The 26,696-nt window shown below is 35.4% G+C and overlaps 1 protein-coding gene across 9 annotated transcripts in view; it reads left to right on the top strand.

Moving 5' to 3' along the window:
• Positions 1 to 26,696, top strand: part of JMJD1C (jumonji domain containing 1C) — a 346,762-nt gene that overhangs the window by 216,590 nt on the left and 103,476 nt on the right. The gene's annotated exons all lie outside the window — the stretch shown is intronic.

Genomic DNA, 26,696 nt, shown 5'->3' with positions numbered 1-26,696 from the left:
CGTGTTTTAGTTGTAGGTCCTTCTGGTTGTGCTGTGTGGGACGCTGCCTCAGCATGGCCTTGATGAGTGGTGCTGCTTCCGTGACCAGAATCCCAACTAGCAAAACCCTGGGCCACTGAAGCGGAGCTTGCGAACTAAACTGCTCAGCCATGTCTATTACCTTAAGGGAGCTGTGAATCACTTAAGGTCCTTCTTTGCTTTTTATCAGTACACAAAATAGTCTCTTTTAACAAATTTATTTCTTTAGTTGTCCTGAGAAACAACTTTGTGATGTTATTTTGGTATTTGGCTTCAGAAAACTGTGTCTATCCTCATAAATTAATTTTGCTGGGAAAAATTGTAAGTATTAAAATATCCAAAATTTAACTGAGAGATCACACGAAGGTGAGGCGACACAAGGATTGAAAAACTCTCTTAAGATAAAGTAGTATGTGCTCAAAAAGAGATTGTCAAAAGGCATTTCCTTACTTTTATAGCAGCATAATTGTGTGGTTAATGCTCTTAGATTTCTGCCTCATGATTGTCAGTGGATTGCAACTAAATGGGAAAGTTTTATAGGCAGTCACTGAGCTAACCACAGGATGGTAGTAGCATTTTTACTCAGTGAGATTCAGCCTTTGAGAAAAATTTCTAGAAGCAGTATTTTGCCTTTCTTGTATGCAAGAAAGGAAGTATGGATATTTTGTCTTGCCGTTAAAAATTGTACTATGTGTTACATTATTTTAAAAGATTTATGTCGTACCTTTTAAGGTTGATAGGTTTTCATCATCTACAGATAGAAAATGCTAAGAATCCTAAATCTTGTGAAATGTAATTAAAATATAATTAATGTCATATCAACATTTGTCCATTTGAATTTCTTAAATGTAACCAAAATCAATGCTTCAAAGTTATGAATGCTTCAAAATTAAATTAATACAGCCTTCATTTTAGCAAACTTAAAGTATACCTCAAACTGGGTTAGACATTTTTGTATGATTCAGTTTATTAGATATTTATTGGATTGTGTCATATGCTAAGCACATATTATATGCTTGGAATAGAAACATGCAAAGATGTGTATGAATACCCTCAAGACAGGAAAACATTTAGTTTTAGATGAAAATTATTCTGATATTTATGCATTTATATATATGTATGTTGACTATTTCAATTATGTAAACAAAAACTTACATCTAATATGAAACAGCTATGACATTAAACTCTCACCAATAAAACTTGAGAAATAAAGCCAACATATGTCCATAAATATAATATTTGTCATTTATGAAGATGTCTGTATATCTATTTAGAATAAATTTAGGGTAAAAACTTTTTTTCTGGAAGTATTTTGTCTTATTTTTATTATGAACATTTTCAAATATACAAAAAATCAACAGTTATAAACATACTGCCGATTTTTTCACCAGTGCCCTCATATCTGTTTGTTTGTTAGTATTGGCCTAGATATCTCAGTATTTTCATTAGCTTCTTAAAAACCTCAGAATACTTTTTAAAAAACCAACTTTGTTTAAGGACCATTGACCGCAGAATGAAAATCTGAAACTTGGAGTCTTCCACTAGATCTTCCCTTAACTTACTTTGTGATTTAGGACAAATCATTTACCTTTTGTGAGCTGCTTACTTATTTGTAACTTGGAGGTCTACATCTAGCACAAAATTAATTTTTCTAAAGCACTAAAAGGCTTTAGGTACTTGGGAAAATATATATATGTATCTATGTATTTCTCTCTCTCTCATCTGTCTATCTTATGGCAGTGAAGTAACTTTCCATTTGTTCCATCCTTTTAGAAATTGAGTCATAGCAGATGAACTATAGTTATATAGGCTTTATTTAAATTCATGAGGCATGATAGTGGAATGAAGATGAAGCATCTTTTTCTCGAGATGTGTCTGGCCTCCACATATTTTTTGTTTTTTAAAGATTGGCACCTGAGCTAACATCTGTTGCCAGTATTTTTTTTTCTTTCTCCCCAAAGACCCCCAGTACATAGTTGTATATTTTAGTTGTGGATCCTTCTAGTTGTGACATGTGGGATGCCGCCTCAGCATGGCTTGATGAGCAGTACTGTGTCTATGCCCAGGATCCGAACTGGTCAAACCCTGGGCTGCCAAAGTGGAGCGCACTAATTTAACCACTCAGCCACGAGGCCGGCCCCTGGCCTCTAGATATTATTGTATTCTTATAAAATTTGCCCCTTTTCAGATTGGAGGCTCCCTGGCATCTTGATGGAATGTGCTCAGTTGCTAGTTCTCTGATTCCATCTTCTTAACTTCCACTAGTCTAATCCAGACTTTTAGTATTTCAGGAATTACAGGAATGACCTCATAACACTACTGATTGCTAACTAATGAATTGCCAGCATGTTTATTTTTTTTAAACGTAACTTTCACTGTGTTATTACACTTCTCAGAAACTTTGAGATTTCTACCTAGTGCCCTTCCCTGTCAATTACAGACTTCTATCCCTAATTCTCACCTACTCATGTTGCCCATTGTTCTCCCATACGGATTCCTCACAACAAGAAGTATGTTGTACCAGAACATATAATGCTCATATTTGCATCTTTGCCTTCCTGTATATTGCTGTCATCATTTAAAATACTTTTTCATAATTCAGTAAACAACTGTGCATTGGCAAATTTAGCAGTTAATATGTACAAGCTACATGGAATAAGTATAAGTGTGTTGATCTACATAGAATATGTGAATTAAGACATGTTAGAGTGATATGGGGACAACTGTGATATATGGCCTCTAAAAACTTGGAAATGTGATAGTTTTCTGAGATTTAAACTAATAAAATTCATTCTAACAAGGGTTATGCTTAGCTATCTCTGGAATAAGTGAAATATTTTTGAGTAAATTGTTATTATAGTGTAAGTTAACTGCTAGATACTTGAGGGATTTGGGAGATGACACTAAAATGTCTTGAAGTTTAGTAAGCAGATATCTATCGAATCAGTTCTATTTACTTTTATTTAGAGATTGGAAGAGGAGAAGAGAGAGATTAAGTTTAGGCTATAGATATGAAAAGGGAAAGTTCAAAGAGTGAAAAATTACCATTGCCCATTTAAGCAGTATGTGCAATAGAGGATGCCTTATTCTGCTCTAGTGGCTGATTATTCCCCTATTTTCGTCATTTTTGATTATAATTTGATTCCTTAAGTAGCTTTCCTAAGGGAAAGATTGTACTTTTGGTAATCCATGTATTCCACATTGACAGCTAATATTGATCATTTAAAAATAATTAATTTGCATTCTAGTTTATGTATCAGTGTCAATGACTTTAATAAGTCTGTCCCTAAGAGGAAGATGTAGTCTTAGTGTGCTTACAAAAACAGATTTCTGAGTTTGTAACATTGAGAATTACACTGTGTATATGCATCTTGGTCATTTTGCCAGGATAAAGGCCACCCATGATGGCGTTAGGTAGATAACCAGATGGAAGTACATGGTAAAAACAAGTGTTTGATTTGTACTGAAGCAATCCAAGGATTTTATGACTCTGACAATATACAGTCTAACTCGAAGTCTGTCTCAAGGCCTAATTCAACTTCTGTCTCTTCTATTAAACTTTCTCTGATTAGACTTACATGTACTGATTACCCAATATAAAATACCACCCTGAAAATCTCCAGTCTCCCTAAAATGCTGTATTTTTCTCTAAAGCACTTAATTACCATCTGGCATACCTGTTTGTTTCCTTGTTTATTGTAAGCTTCAGTAGGTAGAGATTTTGTTAATATACTGCTGTATCTCCTTTGCCATTACCAGCGTCTGGCACATATCAGGCTCTTGAAAAATATTTGTTGAATGAATGAATTTAATTCTGGATCTCCCTTTCCTCTGGGCTTCTCTGTTTATATGTTGTGGTCAATATAAAATAATTTAAGTTTTGTGGTGTTTGATGTTTATAAATCTGTTCTCTACCACCACCAGAAGCTTTTCAGGGTCGGGGGCGCCCTATTTTGTCCTACTACCTCCCCCACAGAGTCTTTGTATGCTTGATAGTTGAATTTGGGCTCTTAATTCAGATAGGACGTGAGTTTGAGTTTGGGTCAGTCATTTACTTAGTTTTTTGAAATTAGATAACTTTTCTGAACATTGATTTCTCCATCTGTTATGTGCTAAAAATGACATTGTTTTAAGGACATTCTCGATAGTGTTATTTGAGAACATACAAGATAGGTTATTTGAAAATTGAGAGACTGCATCACATGGTCCCTGGTATCTAGTAAGCTCAATAAAATTTAGCCATTGCTATTATTTATATTATGAAAGCATTGATTAATTCATTTCTTTTTATTTGTTTCTATTATTATAATAATTTTCAAAAAGAAAAAAACCAGATACCCATCATTTTATTTTATATCATATCTAAGTATGCCATGGGTATATGAGAGGTTATTTTTAGTTTTCTGTTTGTAGCCTTCCTTATTGTGCTCTTATCAGTGTCATTCCTGTTTTATAAATGTATAACATTGTTTTCCAACTTGTACTTCAGGACACACCAGTCCTATCTCTAGGCTTAATTAGTTAGTTGTAGCCAGCAAGCTTTCCCTGTGTTTTGGCTTTGGCACCTGTCCTTCATGACTATGAGGGCAGTTTTCTTGCCTTTCACGCTCTCACCCCAACCCTGCTTGAGTCTTGCCCAAGTAGCCATTACAAGCCTATTCTCTCTTCTGTATTCTTTGCTCAGTATTTTCTAATTTTCATATATATGTGATTTTTTCATATATATAATATATTTTTCAGAGCCCTCCTTCTCTGCTAGGAATCTCACACCAGTATTTGTGACTGGATATGGAAACATTTAATATATTCTGTTCTCTCAACTGTGCTGTGACAAACTTAGAAATTTTTAACAGTTCCAATAAATGTAAAAGTTTAGGAATCACTAATCTACCCTAACTTTAAATTCCTGTAATTTGTAGTTTAGAATCTAGCAACTATAAAATCTTCATACTTAAGTGGTGGGAGTCCCCTTCTCCTATGCCATTTTCCCTCTCTTGCTCCCGGAATACTACAAGTTGGCATATACCTCCTAGGTAAGAGATTGGAGGGAGGTTCTTTCTTGTAGAAATTCAAATTTTCCAGAGGGAAAAATACTCTGACATTTGAGAGTTCTTCACTAAAACAATCAGCACTTAATCATCCTTCCGGCGAAGCTGACACCCACTCATTTTCTAGTTAGATTTTTCATTCCTCGCTTATGTAAATTAATAGCTGAGGAGTGTTCAATATTTGAGGAAAGCCTCCCAACATGAGAGAAAACAAGCATGTAGGGGGAAAACGGCATGCAAGAAACTTCAAGGAACAGTTTTGAAAGCTTAAGGGGGAAAAAAAATCCTCTAATATTCTCAAACATGAGAAAATATTTTACCATTAAAAAGAATGTATTGGTTCTGGAGCCAACCCTGTGGTTAAGTTCAAGTGCTCTACTTTGGCAGCACAGGAGTTCACCAGTCTGGATCCTGGGCGTGGACCTAGCACCTCTCATCAAGCCATGCTGAGACAGTGTCCCACATAGCAGAGCCAGAAGGACCTACAGCTAGAATATACAACTTTGCACTGGGTGGCTTTGGGGAGAAAAAGAAGGAAAAAAGAAAGATTGGCAACAAATGTTGTCTCAGGTGTCAATCTTAAAAATAGATATATATATAAATATATTCCTCAAAGGAAAAAAAATCCAGATTCATCAAAAGATGTTTAAGTAGCATGACTATTGGCTGTCTCACCTAAGATCAGTTTCAACAGTTATAAGAGAAAACTTAAGGTTCAGGACATAAAGTGAGAAATGTCTAAGATGCTGAAAAAGGGACTGTTTTGAACTAGTATGTAGGATGGGAGCTTTGTTTTAGACCTGGAGGCATGCTGCTTTGGTTATGGGAGGAAAATATAAGAAAAGAACTATTGGAGTTCTGCTCTTGCTTCTTCCCTTTGAACCAAAGTTGCCTAACTTCTCCGTACCTGCAATGTCTCAGAACTCTGGTCCAGGTATCCTGAGGAATTTAAATCAGGATGGTGCCCTTTGCTTCTTAGGGAATGAGAAATATGGACTCTTGCTTCCTCACCTCATGCCCACTAATTTACTAGTACTAATAAATTAAGTCTAATGGGAATTTCCCTTTCATGACATTTTTTCCATGTGAACTAAGAGTGAAGCTCCCTTCCCAAGGAATTATTTTTTTTTTGAGAAAAGGAGAAAGATTGACTAGGTCATGACCAATCTAGGTAGTTTTCTGCTACCTAGAACTCTCCACTTTAGATGTCTTCTACCTCAATCTCCTGAGCTCACTGGGGCTGACAGAGACTGTGATCTGGCATTCTCCCATATACGTTGCTTGAGTGAGTTTTCTTAGAAGAAAACAAGCACAGGGCCAAAATAATAAGACTTTCCAAAGAAAAGATAAATAATGTACTGGGTTACAGATTCCGTTAGTAGTAGAAGTATAAAAAGAGACAGATGAAGAATATAAAATTATCCTAATACATTTGCTAAAATATTTAGGGGAAGAAATATATTAACAATATGAAATAAGGTATAAAAGAGAAAAAGAGAATTATTCAATATAAAAAAACTAAATAGCAGAAATGAGTACAAAAAATAGGATGAGTAACAGAATGAATCTGAAGAAGAAAACAGTTAATTGGAAGATTAACTGAGATTTTTCTCACAGAAAAAAAAGGCAGAAAGGATAAGGAAATAGAAAATATAGAATAAAAATTGAGTGACACTGAGGACAAAAAATAAAGCTACTAACATGCAGATGATAGGAATTTCAGGAAAGGAGGAAAATTAAAAAGTGGAGAAGAAAATATTTGAAGGAATAAAGGGTATGGATTTTCCAGAATTAGAAAGGGCGGGAGGGAGGGATGAGTACAGAGAGTCAAGGGAGAGATAAAGGAGAACCCACAACACACATTAAAGTTAAATGTTAAACTACCAAAGAGACAGAAAAATCTAAAACCTTCCGGAGATAGGAAGGAACAAAGTCATAAGGAAATGAGGAATTAGGTTGACATCAGTTTTTCAACAGCAAGTCTGAATGGAAGCAGAAAATGCATTAGTATTTTCAAAACTTTGAAGGGAAAGAACTTGGAATTTTTTATCCAGCCAAACTGTCGTTCAAATATAAATGCATAATAAAAACTGTTATCATGCATTTTAGTCTCAGAAGGTCTGCTACATAAATTAACATATTAAAAATAGCTTTAGATGAAATACTGAAATGAGCAAATTCAGAAAAATGCTGAAAGGGATATATGAAATAAAGGTAATGAAGTACCTTGGTAAAACTTCTTTTCTTCCTTAAAAAAATATAGCTAAGTCCAAAGAATAGAGAAAATATGTTCATACTTATCCTGAATTAAAATTCTAGGTTAGTACTTTTCAAATTATCTGTGTTGAAAGAACATATTAAAAATTTTTCTAAGTTTCAGACCTAACATTTATACATCATAAATAATCATAAACATTGATGTCCCAGCGATATCAAATTGGTATAAAAATTTTCAGTTCTCAGTTCCTGTACTTTGTGGGCAAGTAACAGACACTTTAAATGGACAAACTGTCAATAGAAACAGATATAATGCAGAAATGAAGGAAGTGGCAGATGAAGACATTAAAACAATATTATAAGTATATTCTATATACACAAGAATTTAAGGGAAACGTGAACATAGGAAAAATATAAGATATAAAAAAGAACTAAACATTTAGAGATGAAAAATACAATAATTGAAATGAAAAATTAACTAAATGGGCTTAGCATCATATTAGACATAACAAAAGATTAGTGACCTTAATGTAATAATAGAAACCATGCAAAATGAAGCACAGAGAGAAAAGGATGGAAAAAAAAAAAATAGAGTCTTAGTGACCTGTGGAATGATATCAAACATTCTAACATATGCGTAATTGGAGTTCCAGCAAAGGGGCAGCTAGCAAAAATATTTGATGAAATTATGTCCAGAAACTTTACATATTTGGAAGAACATTATAAACAAGCAGATTCATGAAGAATCAAAGAATCACAAACAAGATTAAGAAAAATGAAAATACAGACCAAAGCACATCATAATAAATTCCTGAAAACCAGTGATAAAGAGAAAATAGTATAAGCCACAAGTGAAAAAAACCAGATTACCTTCAGAGAAACAAATATAAGAATGATTGAAGACTTTGTGTCAGACAATTTTCAAGCCAAAAGGCAATGGAATGGCATCTTAAAGTACTGAAAGAAAACTCTCAACCTGGAATTCTTTATACAGAAAGCATAACCTTCAGAGTAAACAGAAATAAAGACTCTCAGGCAAACAGAAGCTGAGTGGATTCATCATTAGCAGACGTGAACTACTAGAAGTGTTAAGGGTCTTTTAGCAGAAGAAAAATGATACCAGATGAAAACTTGAATCTACACAAAGGAATGAAGCCTGTCATAAATGATTAATTTGTTGGAAAACATAGGAGATTTTTTAGAGCCTTTTAGTGTTTTCAGTTCTTTAGTTTCTTTAAAAGGCCTTTGAATGTTTAAAACCAGAATAATCTGTTGGTTTACAAATATGTAAAATTAAGGTGCATAGTAACATTAGCACAAAGGACACAAAAGAGGAATGGAAGTATACTGTTGTAAGAATCCTACGTTATAGATGAAATGTGGTATATTATTTGAAGGTAGCCTGTAATAAATTAATGGTGCTGATTTTAAACCCTAGAGCAACCACTGAAAATAGTAAAGAGATGTGGTAACTAAGTCATTAATGAAGATAAAAACAAATATTAAAAAATACTTGATCCCAAGGAGGGGGAAAAAAGAGCAAATGGACAAATACAAATCAAATAACCGTATGGCAGATTTAAACTTGAACAAATAAATATTTACAATAAATATACGCTGCCCAAATACCCCAATTAAATTGCAAAAATTGTTAGATAGAAGCTAAAGCAAACCTCAACTATATGCCATCTAAGAACAAACTGCATTAAATATAAAGATACTGATAGATTAAAAAAGTAAAAGCATGAAAAAAGATAGGCTCTACAAGCACTAATTAAAACAAAAGTGTAGAGGATATATTAATGTCAGAATAAGTACACTTCAGAACAAGGAATAGATAGACTACAGACTCAAAAATTTTCTAGCTAGAAATGAAATTAGAGCTCAATAACACAGATACCTGGAAAATCTGCCGACACTTGGAGATCAATTGCATTTCTAAATCAGTGAGTCAAAAAGCAAAGTCACAAGGAAATTTAGAAAATATTTTAAACTGAATGAAAATGAAAAGAAAACTTGCGAGATGTAGGTAAAACGGCGCTTAACAGGAAATTTATAACTTGAAGTGCTTATATGAGAAAGGAGGATAGAGCAAAATCAATGACGTAAGAAGCTAGACCTGGAGAATCTAAAAAAAGAAAAGCAAATTAAATGCACAGTAAGAAAGGAAATAAAAACACAAGCAGGAATCCAATGAAATAAAAAAAAAACAGACAATAGAGACCATCAGTGAAATGAAAAACTGGTTCTTTGAGAAGATCGATGGAATTGATAAACCTCAAGCCTCATGGAGAATATAGAAGATGCGCGTTACAAGATATAAGGAATGAAAGAAGGATATCACTGGAGATCTACATCATTAGAATGATAAAGATAATATAGTGAACAACTTTATACTAATAAATTTGATAGCTTTCTTCAAATGGGCAGATTCCTTGAATACAGAGACTAAAGCTCACTCAATAAGAAAGAGATGGCTTGAATTATATGTATTAAATTATGTGCCGCATGTGAATTAAAAAATGTAATTTATAATGAGAGGCCTTCCCACAAAGACTGTAGGCCCAGAAGAACTCTTTTTCACTAGAAGGTCTTACTAGTGAATTGTACCAGATATATTTAAGGAAGAAAGAATACCATGTCTACACTTTCAAAAAATAGAGTAGGAGAGAACATATCCAACTAATTTTATGAGTCCAGCATTACCTAGATACCAAAACCAGACATTGTGAGAAAAGAAAATCACAGACCAATATAATATCCAAACTACTTCTATTTTCATATATCAGAACTAATCAACTAGAAAGTGTAAATAAACAGGAGATAGTATATATAATATTGTTAGATAATCAGAGACTGTTAAGTACTTTGGAATATATTTAACAATATATTTAATAATAGAGGTGCAAAACCTCTATTGAAGAAATTGTAAATTTCTTAATTTACATTTGTTTACAGGAACATTTAATATAATAATGCCAGTTCTGCACCAGATTCATTTATAGATATAATGCAATTTCAGTCAAAAACCTAGTGGAGTTTTACTTGAAACTTGATAGTGACTCTAAATTTTATTTTAGAATAAGACTAAGAAAAATGAAAAATGAAGACTAAGATCAATCAGGATACTTTTTGGAAGAAGATCCAGGCGTAGATGGTCATTTTCCCTATCAAATATCAGGACTGCTATGAAGCTGGAATAATTTAAACAGTATGGCATTTGACACAGGAATAGACAAATTGACCAGTGCAGTAGAATAGATATACCCCACAGAACTGAGCATGCTGTGAAATTTTGATTTATGACAGAGGTAAAACATTAGATCAATTGGAAAAAGAAAAACTATTTAACATTTTCAGCTGGGAAAAAATATCTTTATGGAAAAAGATGAATTTGAATCTTTCCCAATTATATGCAGTAATTGGATGGGTCAACAAGAATGTAATGTGGTACACACTTCAATCTCAAAATCAGAAATTTAAAACTCTCCAAATGTAGGGGTGAACATTTAGGCTGTGAAGTAGGAAATGTTTTTTAAAACAAGGCTTAGAGACATAAGCATCATAGCAGAGTGAGTTGTTCCATTTGTCTCTCCCCTTTAAGTTACAGCCAGTTGGTGACATCCATTGAAAAGCAAAGGACTCCTAGCACAGCACACCAGAATGCCTGAGAGATCCATGCATGTATACATCTGAAGGTGGGTAGACTGGACCTCTGGGAGGCAGTGTAATTATGGGAGCAGCCTTCTTTCCCTCCACCTAGCAGTGGTGATCCAGGATGCAGATCCTGACTGGCATGTGCCTCCACAACCAGAGGCTGCAGGGGCAGACACAACACTCTTGGCTTAGAGACTTCAGGACACTGAGCAGAGCCAGTAACCCAGCCCTCACCCCAAGCAGTAGTGCCTGTCTTTCCAGCAGTGGGGATAGCACCGAAAACATGCATTTGCTCAGTAGGGGTGGGTTTCCCTGACCTGAAGTTTTAAAATACACTCATGGACACCAGCAACCGGAGGCTGCACAAGCAGCAATGACACTCACTTGCTGCTTAGTCTGTATTCCCCCCTTGGTGGTGGCAAGTGGCACCTGCGAACTGAGGCTTCAGGAACCACATTAGAACTTCTGACCCAGCCCCCAGTGGCAACACACCCAGATAATACAGGAGCAGCAGCACCCAGGCCCATGGAGAGTCCACAGAGAACCAGTGGGGGAACATAAGACCCAGGTGACCCTGGAAGCAATGGATGTGCTCATAGATTGGTTACCCAGGTGATGACACCTGAGATTGTAGCGACATTGTAAGCAGCAAGGCACCAGCAAACTTGGAGGTATAAGCAGCACAAGGAGGGCATTGACGATGCATCTAGCATAGGCAGTGGAGGGTGAAAAGTGCAGGCTGTCAAATACAACCAGGAGAAGCTCAGAATCAAAGTAACCAAAGCCTTACCCAAATAAGAAAGGTGTTTACTACCACAAATGCACTGGCAGTGGGTCAGCTCATTAAGTACCATGAAGAGCTACAGTAACACAGCAGAATAGAAAGAAAATGACAACTCTCCAGAAACCAAACTTGAAGTCACAGAAGATTACAATCTAACTGACAGAGAATTCAAAATAGCTATCATGATGAAACTCAACAAGTTACAAGAAAACTCAGAAAGACAGTCCAGTGAGCTCAGAAATAAAATTAATGAACAGAAGGAGTATTTCACCAAAGAGATTGAAACTTTGAAAAAACAAATTCTGGAGATAAAGAACACAATTAGTGAGATAAAAAATAAAGTAGATAGCATTGAAAATAGAGCAGACTATATGGAAGAGAGAATTAGTGAGCTCAAAGATAGAAATCTAGAAATGATTCGGGTGAAAGAGGAGAGAGAACTAAGATTTTTAAAAATGAAGACATTTCTACAAGAAATATCCAACTCAATTAGGAAATGCAACATAATGATAGTACATATCCCAGACAAGGAAGAGAGGGAGAAAGGAGCAGAGAGCATATTCAAAGAAATAATAGCTGAGATCTTCCCAAACCTGGGGAAGTAACTGGATATACATGAAGCTAACAGAACCCTTAATTATCTCAACACAAAAAGACCTTCTCCAAGCCATATTATATTAAAGATGTCAAAAGTCAATGACAAAAAAAGAATATTAAAAGTGGCCAGAGAGAAGAAAATAACTTAGAAAGGAACCACCATCAGGCTATCAGCAGATTTCTCAGAAACTCTACAGGCTAAGAGAGAGTGAAATAATATTTTCAAAATTTTGAAAGATAAAAACTGTCAGCCAAGAAGGCTCTATCCAGCAAAGTTACTTTTCAGATATGAAGGAGACAGTAAAAGCTTTCCCAAACAAACAAAAGCTGAGGGCGTCCGTTGCCACTAGACCTGCCTTATAAGAAATATTTAAAGGAGCCATCTTACCTGAAACAAAAAGGCAAAGCTTTACAGAGGTTTGAGCAAGGTGACAAATAGACAGAATAAGAAAATTGCAACTCTATATCAGAATAGGTTAGTCAACAAAACACAAAGGCTAAAGGGGAAGAAAGCATCAAAAATAACTAACCACTTCAATTTGGTCACAAACAATACAAAAAATGATAATTTGTGACAGCACAAGCATAAAAGGGGAAGAGGAAGAAGACAGAACCTGCATAGGGTAATGGAGATAAGATGTTATCAGCAGAAAAGGGAGTATCTTATCTATGAGATCTTTTATGCAGACCTCATGATAACCACAAAAGAAAAAACTCTTTTTCTTTCCTGGTAGGAGTGTAAAATGATGGAACAATTTCATAAAATAGTTTGGTATTGTCTTCTGAAGTGGATTATTCACATAGCTTTTGTTTTGTGAATGGGTTCTCATGTTTGTTATATTGAAAATAAAATGACATTTAATAAATATTTCTTTATAGTTACTTTTAGCTAAGAATAAGGCATATTACCAGAAATTTGATTTTTGTGTTTTAATATAGTCAAAAGAGCACATTTCCACAAACCCAACTCCCACTCTCCCCACCCCATCCCTTTAAATGTTATATATTTTTCCTTTAATCTTTCTAACATTGTTATGTTTCTTTTTTAAATGCAGTATTCTCAGATGCCTTAAATAACTTTTGTCTTTGTCATATACTCAAGTGGCAAAACTGCTATTCAAATACCATGTCACTTTAGCACTACAAGTTTCCTAGTACTAGTAGCACTAGTACTTCTAGTGGCTTACCAAACTACTATAAGAGAATCCTTATGCTAATAGGAAAAGTGAGAGAAATAGCATGAAATGCATGTTCTCAGTTGATGTATATGCAGCACAGCATAGAGGAGAGAGCATGAGTTTCCTTATCACATGATCAAGACAAACCAAGTACATACTAGAGTTAAACTTAGGAATTCTGTCCTTAAGCTACAAAGAAATTATAGAGGCAGAGAAGATCTTGTTGATAATAGACCTGAACATATCTATTTCTTGAATCACAGTATTCCAGTGTAGACTGATTACCCTCTAGGTCTGTTGCACATTTGTAATCCTTGACTCTTCCTTTGCTGTATTCATAGGGGTTGCCTTATTCCCTCTTATGTGTTGACTCATTTGGTTCCTGTATCCCTGACCTTCTCTTTCTTAGTTTACTTGGTTACTTTGGTGGAGCACATCCTGAATAGCTTCTTGAGATAAGGTGCTTGAGAGAGAGATGTTTTTGGTCTTCCTTGATAGTAGTTTGTTTGGGTATTTAATTCTAGCTTAGAAATAATTTTTCTTCATTATTTTGAAGATGTACCATTATATTTAAAATCGTCCAAGCCAGCTGTTGAGAAGCCTGAGAACATTCTATTTCCTGATCCTTTGTATGTCACTTTTTTTTTTCTTTCTGGAAGATTTTAGAATCTTCTCTTTATCCCCAAAGGTTCTGAAATTTTACCATGATGTTCTTTGTGTGGGTCTCTTTTCATCCATTGTGTTTAAGCTTCCCCCTAGTGCTCCCCTCAGGTTTTTTTGAGTGAGGCAGATTGTCCCTGAGCTAACATCTGTGCTAGTCTTCCTCTGTTTTATATGTGAGATGCCACCACAGCATGACTTGGTGAGTGGTGTATGGATCTGTGCCCGGGATCTGAAACCACGACCCCCAGGCATCCAAAGCAGAGCACACAAACCTAACCACTACTGTTTAGGCCCTTTTAATCTGGCAGTTTACTTCCTCAGTCCTGGGAGATTTTCTGTAGTTTTGTTTGTTTTGTTTTCCCCTCTTTGATTATAGTCTTCCTTCCATTTTTTCTGTTCTCTCCTAAAAGGAATGTTGGCCCTTCATTTTTCTTCTTCTTCTCTAATTTTCTCTCCTATTTTCTATTTCTGTTGTGTTTTTTTTCTTGTTGTTGTTTCTTCTTGTTTTTTTTTTTTTTTACTATTTTCAATTTCTAATTTCTTAGAAACTAAATTTCCTCAACCTTCCTTTTAAGATTCCTACTGAATTTTTTTTTAGTGCTTTGTTTTTGTTTCACAGGTAAAACATCTCATTTTGAGAGTATAAATTTTGGTTTTGCTAATATTTTGGTCTCTCTTCATAGTCTATTTCCTACATGTTACTCTTTTCCTTTTGTCTATTTGCTCATATACCCTATCTTTTAAGTTAGAGGCTTTCCATGATATCAGATAATCACTGGCTGGCTGCTCATGATTGAGAAGGAAACTAAAATGCTGATTGGAATTTCCAAGTGTGTGGATAGGGTTTGTCTATTTTAATTTTATTGGGTGATAATATGGGAAGACCATTTGTGGGTCAAACTCCTGTACAAGGATTTTGAGTTATCATTTCTCAGATTGGTTACTTTCTCCAGGGAAGAATCAGTCTGCTGCGTATATGGTAAGGATCTGTCTGTAAGAATTCTGGGTGCCAAGTGGGGGAAGAATGCTGAATTTTCTGCCATTAGACAATATGTATATAGTCACTTAATTTTCCTGTTTTGGTTTGAATATGATAATGAAACCCAAAACTGAGTTTGTGTTGTCTCTATCCAGAGACCTTCTGTTTTAGACTTTCAGAGAAAAATTTTCGGGATGGCCTATCTCCCTAGTACATGAAGTCATGGAGAGGATTGAGGGATCTGATGTTTTCTTAAATGGCTATCACTGATATCCTCCTTGCTTTAGCCCTCTGCTTCCTTTACTCTCAGTTTCACTGTTACTTAATACTGCCAGTTTTTAAGCCTTTTGAAGATTCTGTGGTTTAAAATGGGTTGGTTCTCAGCTATTCTCTATCTCAGCCTGGAATTTAGCTTTCTCTAATCTAATTCACTTACCACTGGTCCATTTTCTTTGTAACTTTCAGAATGTCATGAGTTTTTCTGTTTCTTCTCCTTTTCCTCCCTATCCTTCAAAGTAATTTTTTTCCTAAAAAATTTCCCTGATGTAGTTTTTAGTAGGGTTTCAGGAGGGACTGAAATTAAATGCGTGTATATAATTCGCCATCTTAACCCGGAAACCTAAACCTACTTTTTAATTGTCCTACTTATTTTTAATATGTACGGTATGTATGATGGAGCATTGAAATATCCTGAAATAGGTAATATCTAGGTGTTCCGTATTTTTTTTAAATAAATCATTGAGTGAAGAGTATTAACTTTTTGTGAATGTCAACATTCATGCTTTTCTTTTAGAATAGGAACTAAATAAAAAGAAAGGGCATATTAGGAAAGTTCAAATGGATTTGCCAAATTATTTAGCTTGAATGCCAACCACTATAAGTATTGAAATAAAGAAATTTTGTATTTAATACTTTCTTTTCAGATATAGGTACTAAGGAGTAATGTAGAAAAATATTTTTTAATTAAATTACTTATGGTGCTGTAAAGTTTGATTACAAGCATAGTAGTATGCCTTTGAGAAAGATTTTTTTTTATTGAGTTATTCATAGGTTACAATCTTGTGAAATTTCAATTGTACATTAATGTTTGTCAGTCATGTTGTAGGTGCACCACTTCACCCTTTGTGCCCACCCCCCACCCCACCTTTCCCCTGGTATCCACTAAACTGTTCTTGGTCCATAGTTTTAAATTCCTCATATGAGTGGAGTCATACACAGATTATCTTTCTCTTGCTGGCTTATTTCACTTAACATAATTCTCTCAAGGTCCATCCATGTTATTGCAAATGGAATGATTTTGTTCTGTTTTGCAGCTGAGTAGTATTCCATTGTATATATGTACCACATCTTCTTTATCCATTCGTCTGTTGATGGGCACTTAGGTTGCTTCCACGTCTTGACTATTGTAAACAGTACTGCAATAAACATTGGGGTGCACAGGACTTTTGGGATTGCTGACTTCAGGCTCTTTGGATAAATACCCAGTAGTGGGATGGCTGGATCGTATGGTAGTTCTATTTTTAGTTTTTTTAGGAATCTCCATACTGAGAAAGATTTTTAATTAAACTAAGTGCAGTTAACTCAGGGACGCCTAAGCCAAGGAAAATGATTAACCAGACTGAACAATGATCCTAATAAATGTATTGTAAAGTACTTTTGTTTCATATGGTGGTGAAACTACCCATAGAATTTATCTATTTATTGTGATGTTTACTTGAATATTTGGAAAACAAAAAAAATGTCCTTCTGGTATCTCAGTAATGCATCTGATGTTATTAATAGTTATTGATATTTAAAATTCTTACACTTCCTCTACAGGCTTAATGGTGCGGACACTTAAAGTCATTGCACTTGAATATATATTTTCAAAATATTTTGGACTTTTTAAGATTTAATAAAACATGGAATAGATAAGTCAAGGTGTATCTTTTAAAAGAGTACTCTAGTCTCATTTCACACACAGGTAGTCCCTACAAAGTTTGGGGATCTAAACTGCAGAAAAAGATCCAAAGAGTTATTTGAAAGTCGAAGCAGAACTTTGTCATTAGTGTGTTAAACGTTAAACACACTAATTAGTGTCATACACACACACATTAGTGTCATAAACGTTAAAAAGTTTATCTTACTAATTGCTCTTAAATAAAGACCTAACAGTTTTTGTATACCAGTACATTTATGTTATCTCTTGAATTAAACTTATAACATATGCAGTATCCATTACCTGAAAGCATGTCACTCTGCGTGTCAAAGCTCAATTGCTAAGGTAGTCTCAGTCTACTTGAAGGAAAATAAAAGACAAGAAGAAGCAAACTATTGTCTGAATAAGTTCTTTTCTCTTTCTACCACATAGCATTACCAAAAAGCCCTGTTTCAGTGGGGGCTAGAATTGTGTAGTATGCCTTTTACTCAGGATATAGTGACTCATTCTGAGATTTTGCTCAGAAGGCAACATTCTGTGGTGACAGCATATACATTGCTCACTTTTTTCCCTATATGGGTTCCCTGCAGTTTCACTAGAACTTTTTTGTAAAGTATGTTAAATGATGAAACACCTGCTGTACTAATTTGCTAGGGCTGCTGTAACAAAGTACCGCAGACTGGGTGGCTTAAACAACCGAAATTTATTTTCTCACAGCTCTGGAGGCTAGAAGTCCGAGATAAAGGTGTCAGTAGAGTTGATTCCTTCTGAGGGCTTTGAGGGAAGGATCTTTCCAGGCCTTTCTCCTTGACTTGTAGATGGCTGTCTTCTCCCTATGTCTTCACCTTGTCTGTCCTCTGTACCTATGTCCAAATTTCCTCTTCTTATAAGAACACCAGTCATACTGGTTTATGTCCCACCATAGTGACTTCATTTTAACTTAATTACCTGTGTAAAAACTGGGTCTCTAAATATGGTCACATTTGGAGGTACTGGGAATTAAGACTTAAACATATGAATTTTTTAGAGGGAATACAGTTCAGCCTATAATACATGCTATTACAAAAATTTATCTTTAAAATAGAGGGTGTATCTGCCTGAAAAATGAAATAATTTATTAAAATGCACTTGAATATTATTATAACCAATGAGAACTTAATTTCCTTCTTATCAGAAACATGATTTTGAAAGAAAGGCAGTAATGAAATCTCAGCACTAATTCTGGGAGGAGCTATTTCCCTATTAAATGGATCCTGTTAGAGGCAGATTGATAATCACTTCTCTGTTGTAGGAACCCTAGCTAAGACTAGATTTTTAAAAAACATGTTATTCTTGGGGCCATGCTGGTAGCATAGTGGTTAAGTTTGTGCGCTCCGCTTCGGTGGCCCGGGGATCCCAGGTTTGGATCCTGGGTATAGACCTACTCCACGCTCATCAAGCCATGCTGTGATGGTGTCTCATAAAGTGGAGGAAGATTGGCACAGACTTTAGTTCAGGGACAATCTTCCTTGGGCAAAAAGAGGAAGATGGGCAATGGATGTTAGCTCAGGGCCAATCTTCTTCACCAAAAAAAAAAATTTTTTTTGCTTAGTACTATCCCAATACAAAACACTTTTCAAATGCTTAAACATATGTTATTTTACATTTATCCTTACCCAGATACCTTTGTCCATAGGTTACCCTAGTCATTCTTTAGTTAGGTATGCTAAGCAGCTAATGGTAATTTGTTAGTTGGAGTATTGGAAAAGCTATTATTTGAGAATTTCAATAGAGGTTTCTTACCATGTTTGAATCCTAACTTAAAAGACGTCTATTTGAAAGTAAAATAGAAGTGATTTCTCTCTTTACTATGTACCAGTTATATGTATGTTTCACACAATGGAGTGTATGTTCTCAAGTGAGTAAAAGCAACTGCTATCTGTAATCTCTGAGTTTTTCCACCTTAACCTGGTGTTCAGTGTTTTTACTGTATAGACTTAATTATAGTCAGTATTCTTGTTGTGGCAGTTGCTACCAACAATAAAAGTTGATTTGGGGGCTGTCCCAGTGGCATAGCAGTTAAGTTCATACATTCCGCTTCCCAGGCCACAGGTTTGGATCCCAGGTGCAGACTCTCATACCACTTATCGAGCCATGCTGTGGCAGACATGCCACATATAAAGTAGAAGAAGATGGGCATGGTTGTTAGCTCAGGGCCAATCTTGCTCAGCAAAAAGAGGAGGATTGGTGGGAGATGTTAGATCAGGGCTAATCTTCCTCAAAAAAAAAAAGTTGATTTTGCGTTGTGACAAAAGAATCTCACATTTACAATTATTCCTGCCAACCTAAGAAATAAAAGAGTTTGTTAATATGAATGCGCAAAAAAAGTATGGTACTTTATTTATACTTGAGTACTTTTCCATTTTGAAGTTTAACTGGCAACTGGTTTTTTTTTAATTCCTGGCTCTGAGTCCTAAATCCTCATTCCCTCAGATGTAGCCAGCAATCTGGGCATGCCTATATCTGAAAAGTAGAGACAGCCTTATGCCCAAACTTCTGTTACCAACTCATTCTTGATATCCAGTGTGAGTTAGTTTGATTGCATTCCTGATAATGACAAAGGCAGTAGGCCGATTTAAGATGTTTTCCAAAAGTTTGAAGTTTTCAATAATTTGGGCTTTTTGCCCTTTTCAGGGTCATAACAATTAAGAGATTTTATTTAGTACCATCTTTGTAAAAGATATTCAGATTAAAAAAATGCTGCTAGGAGTACTAAGATGAGTAAGGCAAGGTCCTTGCTCAGATAAGTACATTAATTACTATAATTCAAGGTAGAGTAAGGTTCGTGCCGAAAGAGTATATTGTTTCTAACATCAGTACATATTAGAGACAGTGGCTTCTCTGGGATATCCTTCTGAAACTATTCTATTGTCATCAGAAAAACTCCTAGTCAGAAATTAGAGTATTTTGTAATATAATCTGATGATAAATTTTGGTTCAACAAAGTCAGATACCAGGCTCTTACTGACTACTTTTTGGGGCATAGCACTGTTTTTTATGGTAACAAATCATGAAGAAAGTATATTTTTAAAAGAATCCGCTTTCAGGGGCTGGCCCTATGGCCAGGTGGTTAAGTTCACCCACTCTGCTTCGGCAGCCCAAGGTTTCATCAGTTTGGATCCTGGGCGCGGACATGGCACCATTCATCAGGCCATGCTGAGGCGTCCCAAATAGCACAACCAAAGGCACTCACAACTAGGATATACAACTGTGTACTGGGGAGCTTTGGGGAGAAGAAGAAGAAAGAAGAATCTGCTTTCAAATAGTTTATATGTTATTAATCTTAGATGCATGAAATGTCTTGTGTACTTAGAAAGCAACATAACAGTATGGGCAAATGACACGTTATGAGTCAAATATGCAAGCCCTAGCTAAGAATGTGATTTAGCACTGAGATTGATTAAACGCATGAGCAAAGTATAATCAGAAAGCCTTTCTTGGAAGAAATTTTTAATTATACCTTGGCATAGGTAAGAAGCATGGGTTTTACTCTAAAAGTTTTTAGAGAGTATATCTCAAACTATTTTCTATAGAAAACTTGGTGTTCTAATAAAAGTCTCTTGTTCAGTAAGTTAGGAGAATACCTTTCTTTCCTTGATGATTCACAATAAAGTTAGGTTAACAGATGAGGAATCTTAGGCCCAAAGGTTTTTAAATCATTAGGCCAAGAGTTGGTCAGTCAGTGATAGAAGAAATTATATTAAAACATGCTTAGTGAATGTTACAACATTTTTTTCCTCTGGCTTTTTTTGAGTCTTAATAAAGTTTCTATATATGTTTGTAAACTCTGGGAGGAAGATGCGTCTTTACCACTCTTAGTTTCTAAGGGATAATTATTAATCTAAAGAGGCCATAATTGTGGCTAAGTCCAAATAAGACCTGACCGGACAAATGGCCTCATTACTAAGTCAAGCCAGTACTGGAGATTTCACTAACTATTGTCTGGGTCTAAGACTGGTAGTCAGACTGCAACAGTCACAACTTGATAAACATTTAAAATAATGAACTGAAGTTTTGGTATTCATATGTGATTCATAATTGAAGTAAAAATATAGTCATAATATGTTATAAAGATTGCTTTTTTTCACTTTTTCTCCATTCTTAGCAAGCTACAAAGATAAACATACGACTTGCGGGCTCTTTAAAGGGGTTCTCATGCAAAAGAAAGCTGTAATGGTGTACTATTTTTCCAATACCAGGTTAGCAAATATCAGAAGTTTTGATAACATCTTTTGGAGAAGAGTGTAGAGAAACTGCCACTCATTCATTGCTGGTATGAGTATATATAGATATAAACTTCATGGAGAGCAGTTCTAATTATACACTCAACTCAGACATTTTTCTTCTGGGAATTTATCCCATAGTCTACATGCAATTGTGGGAGATGACTTAAGTACAGGGCTTCTTCTTGTGTGTAATAGCAGAAGATTGGAAACAACCTAAATATCTATTAAATAATTTATGATACATCCATCCAGTGGAGTAGAATGCAGCCAGCCATTAAAAAGAATGAAGTAGCTCTGTATATACTGATAAGGAATGGATTGGTTTCCAGAATATAGTAAATTTTTTTAAAGTACAGAACAAAGGACATAGATTTAAAAAAAGAAAAATTTGTTACATGTACATATGTGCATGCTTGAATATGCATATAATATCTCTGGAAGAAAATGTAAGAATTTGTTAAAACTTGTTTCCTTAGCCTCTGGGCTAAGGAAATTGGATATGCTTACTGGAGTAAAAGGGTAACTGGTGTTTCCCTGAATATATTTTAATTTTGTACCCTGTGTTTCTGAGAGACAGTGATTCTCAAGCATTTTCCTTTATTGCCCTTCCTGTAGTATATGCTTTAGAAGCTATTGAGGAAATATACTGAGGCCTTTACATTGAATATACAGTGTTTGTAGCTGGTTCTTTCTCATTGATTTTTCTCTTAGGTCTCAACTTTTGCCCTGAAAGCAATGTTATGCTGATTAGATGATCTGTCTTTAAGATTCAGAGAAGAAAGTAGTTAGCAAAGATTTGTTTATGTAAAAGAGATGGTTCCATAAAAGTACCCTTCCTGTGACAGAACATTTTCCTTTGTTCGAGTTCTCCAAACTATAATATCATTTCCTAAAGTAGCAAATTTGAAAGATGTGCAAAATTTTTTTATGTCTAGACAAGCAAGGATAGCCTCCCTTTCCCCTTTGGTACAGATATTTCATCAGTAGTTTTATTGTGCTTTTGATGACTATGCTAACTCAGTATTTTAGAGGGTAATTTTTGTGACTCTGAAACCAAACATAGAAAGCTATATGTGAGATAGAGTGCCTGGCCTTAGCCTCATTAATACTGTAATTAACAGAGCTTTCTGGCCAGGCTGAATTAACATAGTACCTTAGATGTTGTATTCTCTGAAGTGTAATAACTGTCTAGTGGAGTAGGCATTTAAGTAATGCATTTGTTCAATGTGCTGTACTTCTCTGTTTCTTTAGAAAACGCAGATTATCAGCAATTCTAATTGTACATACACATTAACTTAGACAGTGTACTTCTGGGAATTTATCGTATCGTCTACATGTATTTGTTAGAAATAACCTAAGTAAGGATCATCACCATTATCATAAGTGACGTAATTCAAAGACCTACTCATCCACAGTAAACTGGAAATTTAAGAAGACTGAGTCCTTGAGAGGCTTTCTCTTTGTTTCTTGCAAAGATGATTTTGCTGCAATCTTGAAATTTGAACACGAGGATAAGGGCATTCATACAGAGCTTCCTGCAATTCATAGGAATTGACACTATTTGGTTTTCTGCAAATCGTTTTCTTTTTATATTTTTGATGAAGAGAAGATTGTAAATTAATATTTTATATAAAAACTATAGGCAACACTAACAAGGTGCATACTTTTTTATAAGGCATTGGAAACAGGTGAGCTCTGTTCTGTTGTAAGTATCCATTTTGAAATGGACTTGCCAATATATTTGGTTTTAGCGTATAAGGATACAATAATTCAAATAGCATCTTAATTTCTAAACTTTTTCCATATTCCATATTTTCTAGAATGGTTCTTAACACTTTAGACTGTCTATAATTTTTATTAAATATGTAAATTATTGATTCATGATTTCATAAGATTAGAACAGATGTGGCATCTGTCTTTAGATGATATGGAGAAAAAGAACACTTCAAGTGTAAATATTTGGAAATAACATGTTTGGGTTAAAATGTATTCCCCCAAAAGATATTTTGAAGCCCTAACTCCTGGTACATGTGAATGTGACCTAGTTGGTAATAGGGTCTTTTGCAGATGTAGTCAAGTTAAGGTTATTAGGGTGGGCCCTATTCCAATACAACTAGTGTTCTTGTAAGAAGAGAGAAAATGGACACACATACAGAGAGATGATGGAGGCAGAGATTGGAGTGATAGAGCTATAAGCCAAGGAACACGAAGATTGCTAACAAACCACCAGAAGCTAGAAAGAAGCAAGAAAGGACTCCCTTATAGGTTTCAGAGAGAGCATGACCCTGCAGACACTCTGATTTCAGACTTCCCACTTCCAGAACCATGAGACAATACATGTCTGGAGTTTTGTTTGTCTGATTTTTGCCAAGGAAGATTGGCCCTGAGCTAACATCTGTTGCTGATCTTCCTCTTTTTGCTGAGGAAGATTCACCCTGAATGAACACCCGTGCCAGTCTTCCTCTATTATTGTATGTGGGTCGCCACCAAAGCATCGCTGCTGATGAGTGGCATAGGTCAGTGCCCAGGAATCAAACCTGGGCCGCCGAAGTGGAACACGCCAAACTTAACCACTAGGCTACTGGGCCAGCCCCAAATTTCTGTTTTTTAAGCCACCCACAGTACTTCATTACAACAGCCCTAGTAAACGCATAAAACATAGTTTAACATATTTTATGTTTTTATAATTTATATTATGTATTCCCATTTAATGTCTCATTTTTAACCTTTTCTTTTTCCCTTGTTTTTCGCTCCTTTTCCTATTTCCTTATTTTCTTTGCCTTTTTCTCCCTACACTTTCATTCTCTTCTCTAGATGAGGCTGTTATTGAAGGCCTTTCTTCCAGGGTTGTCTATCAAGGCTATAAATTGAACCTTTTATTCTTCAGACTGTAAAGTCTGTAATACATGGGTGTGATAGAACACTGAATTATTTACCAAAGATATAGCAGAGCTCACCTTCGTGGTCCCTAATGGTCCTTGAGAGAAACTTAGACTCCTCTAGTTTTAAAGCAGTATAATGGTCTTTAAAAAGTCATCTTGTCCAACCTTTTCATTTTGCAGATAGGAGAAAATCTTAACTGTCTCATCTCTTCATTTTAGAATGTTCTCATTCTCTGAAATGGTCTGGCTGAGTTCTCATGTCAATCTAATCTTTCCACTGGCTTTTGAAAGTCAAAATGTGAATGAAGAAACAGATGTCTATGAAAATGATGCACTTGAAGGTTGACTTTATTTGTTATGGTGTGTGAAAGTGCACTTTGTTTACACATAGTGTGTACAGTTTTTTCAAAGTTACTAGTACAGCTTTAACTTTTCTGAAAGGATAATGTTGTGCCTTATTTATAGCTCAAATCCTAGTTCTAACCAATAAAGCTATTTTTCCCACTAAATTCAGGAATGACTTAAACCCAGTGATAGTTAAATTTTTATATCAGAGGCAGATCATTTCATAGATAAGAAAGATAAGCTTCTTTTGGGGCATGAGTTACAGTGCTGTTGCCTTTGACTTCAATGTTAATGAATCAATAATATATGTTAAATAAAGATGTCTTTAAGCAGAAACATACATAAAAGAAGGTTCCATATTGATAGGTTGATGAAAATGTTGTAACCAGAGGCTCAGAAGAACCTACTTCTGTATTTCCACTAAGAGCAGTGGCTCAGTATTTGGTATTTCATTGTTTTTGGTGACTTATATATAACTACTGCAATAACAACAATCAACTCCACTTACCAACTGTACTTATTGGCTAAAACTTGTCCTCTTACACTTTTGAACTAAATTGTAAGTTTTTGGCATATAAAGAAGCTTGCTCATGAAAGTTAACTCAAAATTAAGTTCATATTTGGGGTCGGCCTGATGGTGCAGCAGTTAAGTTCGCACACTCCACTTTGGCGGCCCAGGGTTCGCTAGTTGGGATCCCGGGTGTGGACCTATGCACAGTTTGTCAAGCCATGCTGTGGGCAGGCATCCTATATATAAAGTAGAGGAAGATGGGCACAGATGTTAGCTCAGGGCCAATCTTCCTCAGCAACAACAACAAAAAAGGATTGGCAGCAGATGTTAGCTCAGGGCTAATCTTCCTCAAAAAACAAAAAGAAAACAAACAAACAAAAAAATTAAGTTCATGTTTTGTGAAAGCTGCCTCTTTCTTGATCAACAGGCTAACTGGTAAGTCTGTATGGAATTAGAGTAAGAAAGGAGTCTATGAAGAGAGAACTGAGGAGCTTGAAACACTTAATTTCTTGTTCAGATTTTTAGTTTATAATACTTCTAGCTGCCCTCAGAATTCTTCTAAATACTACACTAACTTGAGAAGATTTCTTACTAATTCAGTAAGAACCCCTAACTACTAATTCTCCTTTTTAACTTGGTAACCTCAAGGTGATTGTGGCACTACCTTGCATAGTAGCCTCATATAAAACCGCATACTGGCTGTAACAATTTAGTTCTACATTTTCTTTTTTTTTTTTTTTCTGCTTTATCTCCCCAAATCCCCCCCTGGTACATAGTTGTATATCCTAGTTGCAGGTCCTTCTAGTTGTGGCATATGGGATGCCGCCTCAACGTGGCCTGACGAGCGGTGCCATGTCCACGCCCAGGATCCGAACCCTGGGCCGCTGCAGTGGAACGCGCAAACAACCACTCGGCCACGGGGCTGGCCCCTAGTTCTACATTTTCAGTAGTACCTTTTTGAAATTAGTTTCCTGGGAGTTATTGGAAGGTGTTTTCCCTAAGGACCATCAATTTTAGAAGTTCTTTACAAATATTTAATGATAATCTTTGTGCAAATTCTTTAGTAGATTCTATGGAAAATAAGAGATGAATATGTGAAGACATCTTTGTCCTCCTAGAGCTCAAAGTTTTGTGGAGAAAGATACATGCGTCTAAACAAATATGAATGGGTATATATGAGACGGGAAAAGGTTACTTTTGACTGGTAAGATCTGAAAAGTAACAGAAAAAGCTATGTTTGAACTATGTCTTGAAAGTATTGACTGAATTTTAACAGATGGATAAGGGGAAATATCTTGAGCTAAATCAGAGGAGAATAAATGAGAAAGAACAGAACGTGTTTAAGGCTGTAAGATGTGCATAATTAGAGAACTGAGATAGTGGGAAATGAGGCAGAAAGGGGAGTTCATCTGCAAAGTGAAGAAGATTTGGATGCCTTTCTGTATGTAATATTAAAGTGATTTGAGCAAGGGAATGATTTAGTCGAATTTGTTTTAGGATCAGTTTAGAAGAGTCAAAATAAATGCCAGGAGGCCAAGTAAGAAATCAAAAAGAACTGAATTAGTACAGTGAGAAAGGTAAGAAAAAAAGGGACCTAGATCTTGCAGTTTTCTGCATGTAGATAATATTTAAAG

Source organism: Equus caballus, chromosome 1 (genome assembly GCF_041296265.1).
Source record: "Equus caballus isolate H_3958 breed thoroughbred chromosome 1, TB-T2T, whole genome shotgun sequence".
Classification (NCBI taxonomy): Eukaryota; Metazoa; Chordata; class Mammalia; order Perissodactyla; family Equidae; genus Equus; species Equus caballus.
Note: the sequence above shows the minus strand (reverse complement) of the source record. Positions and strands in the feature narration are given on the sequence as shown.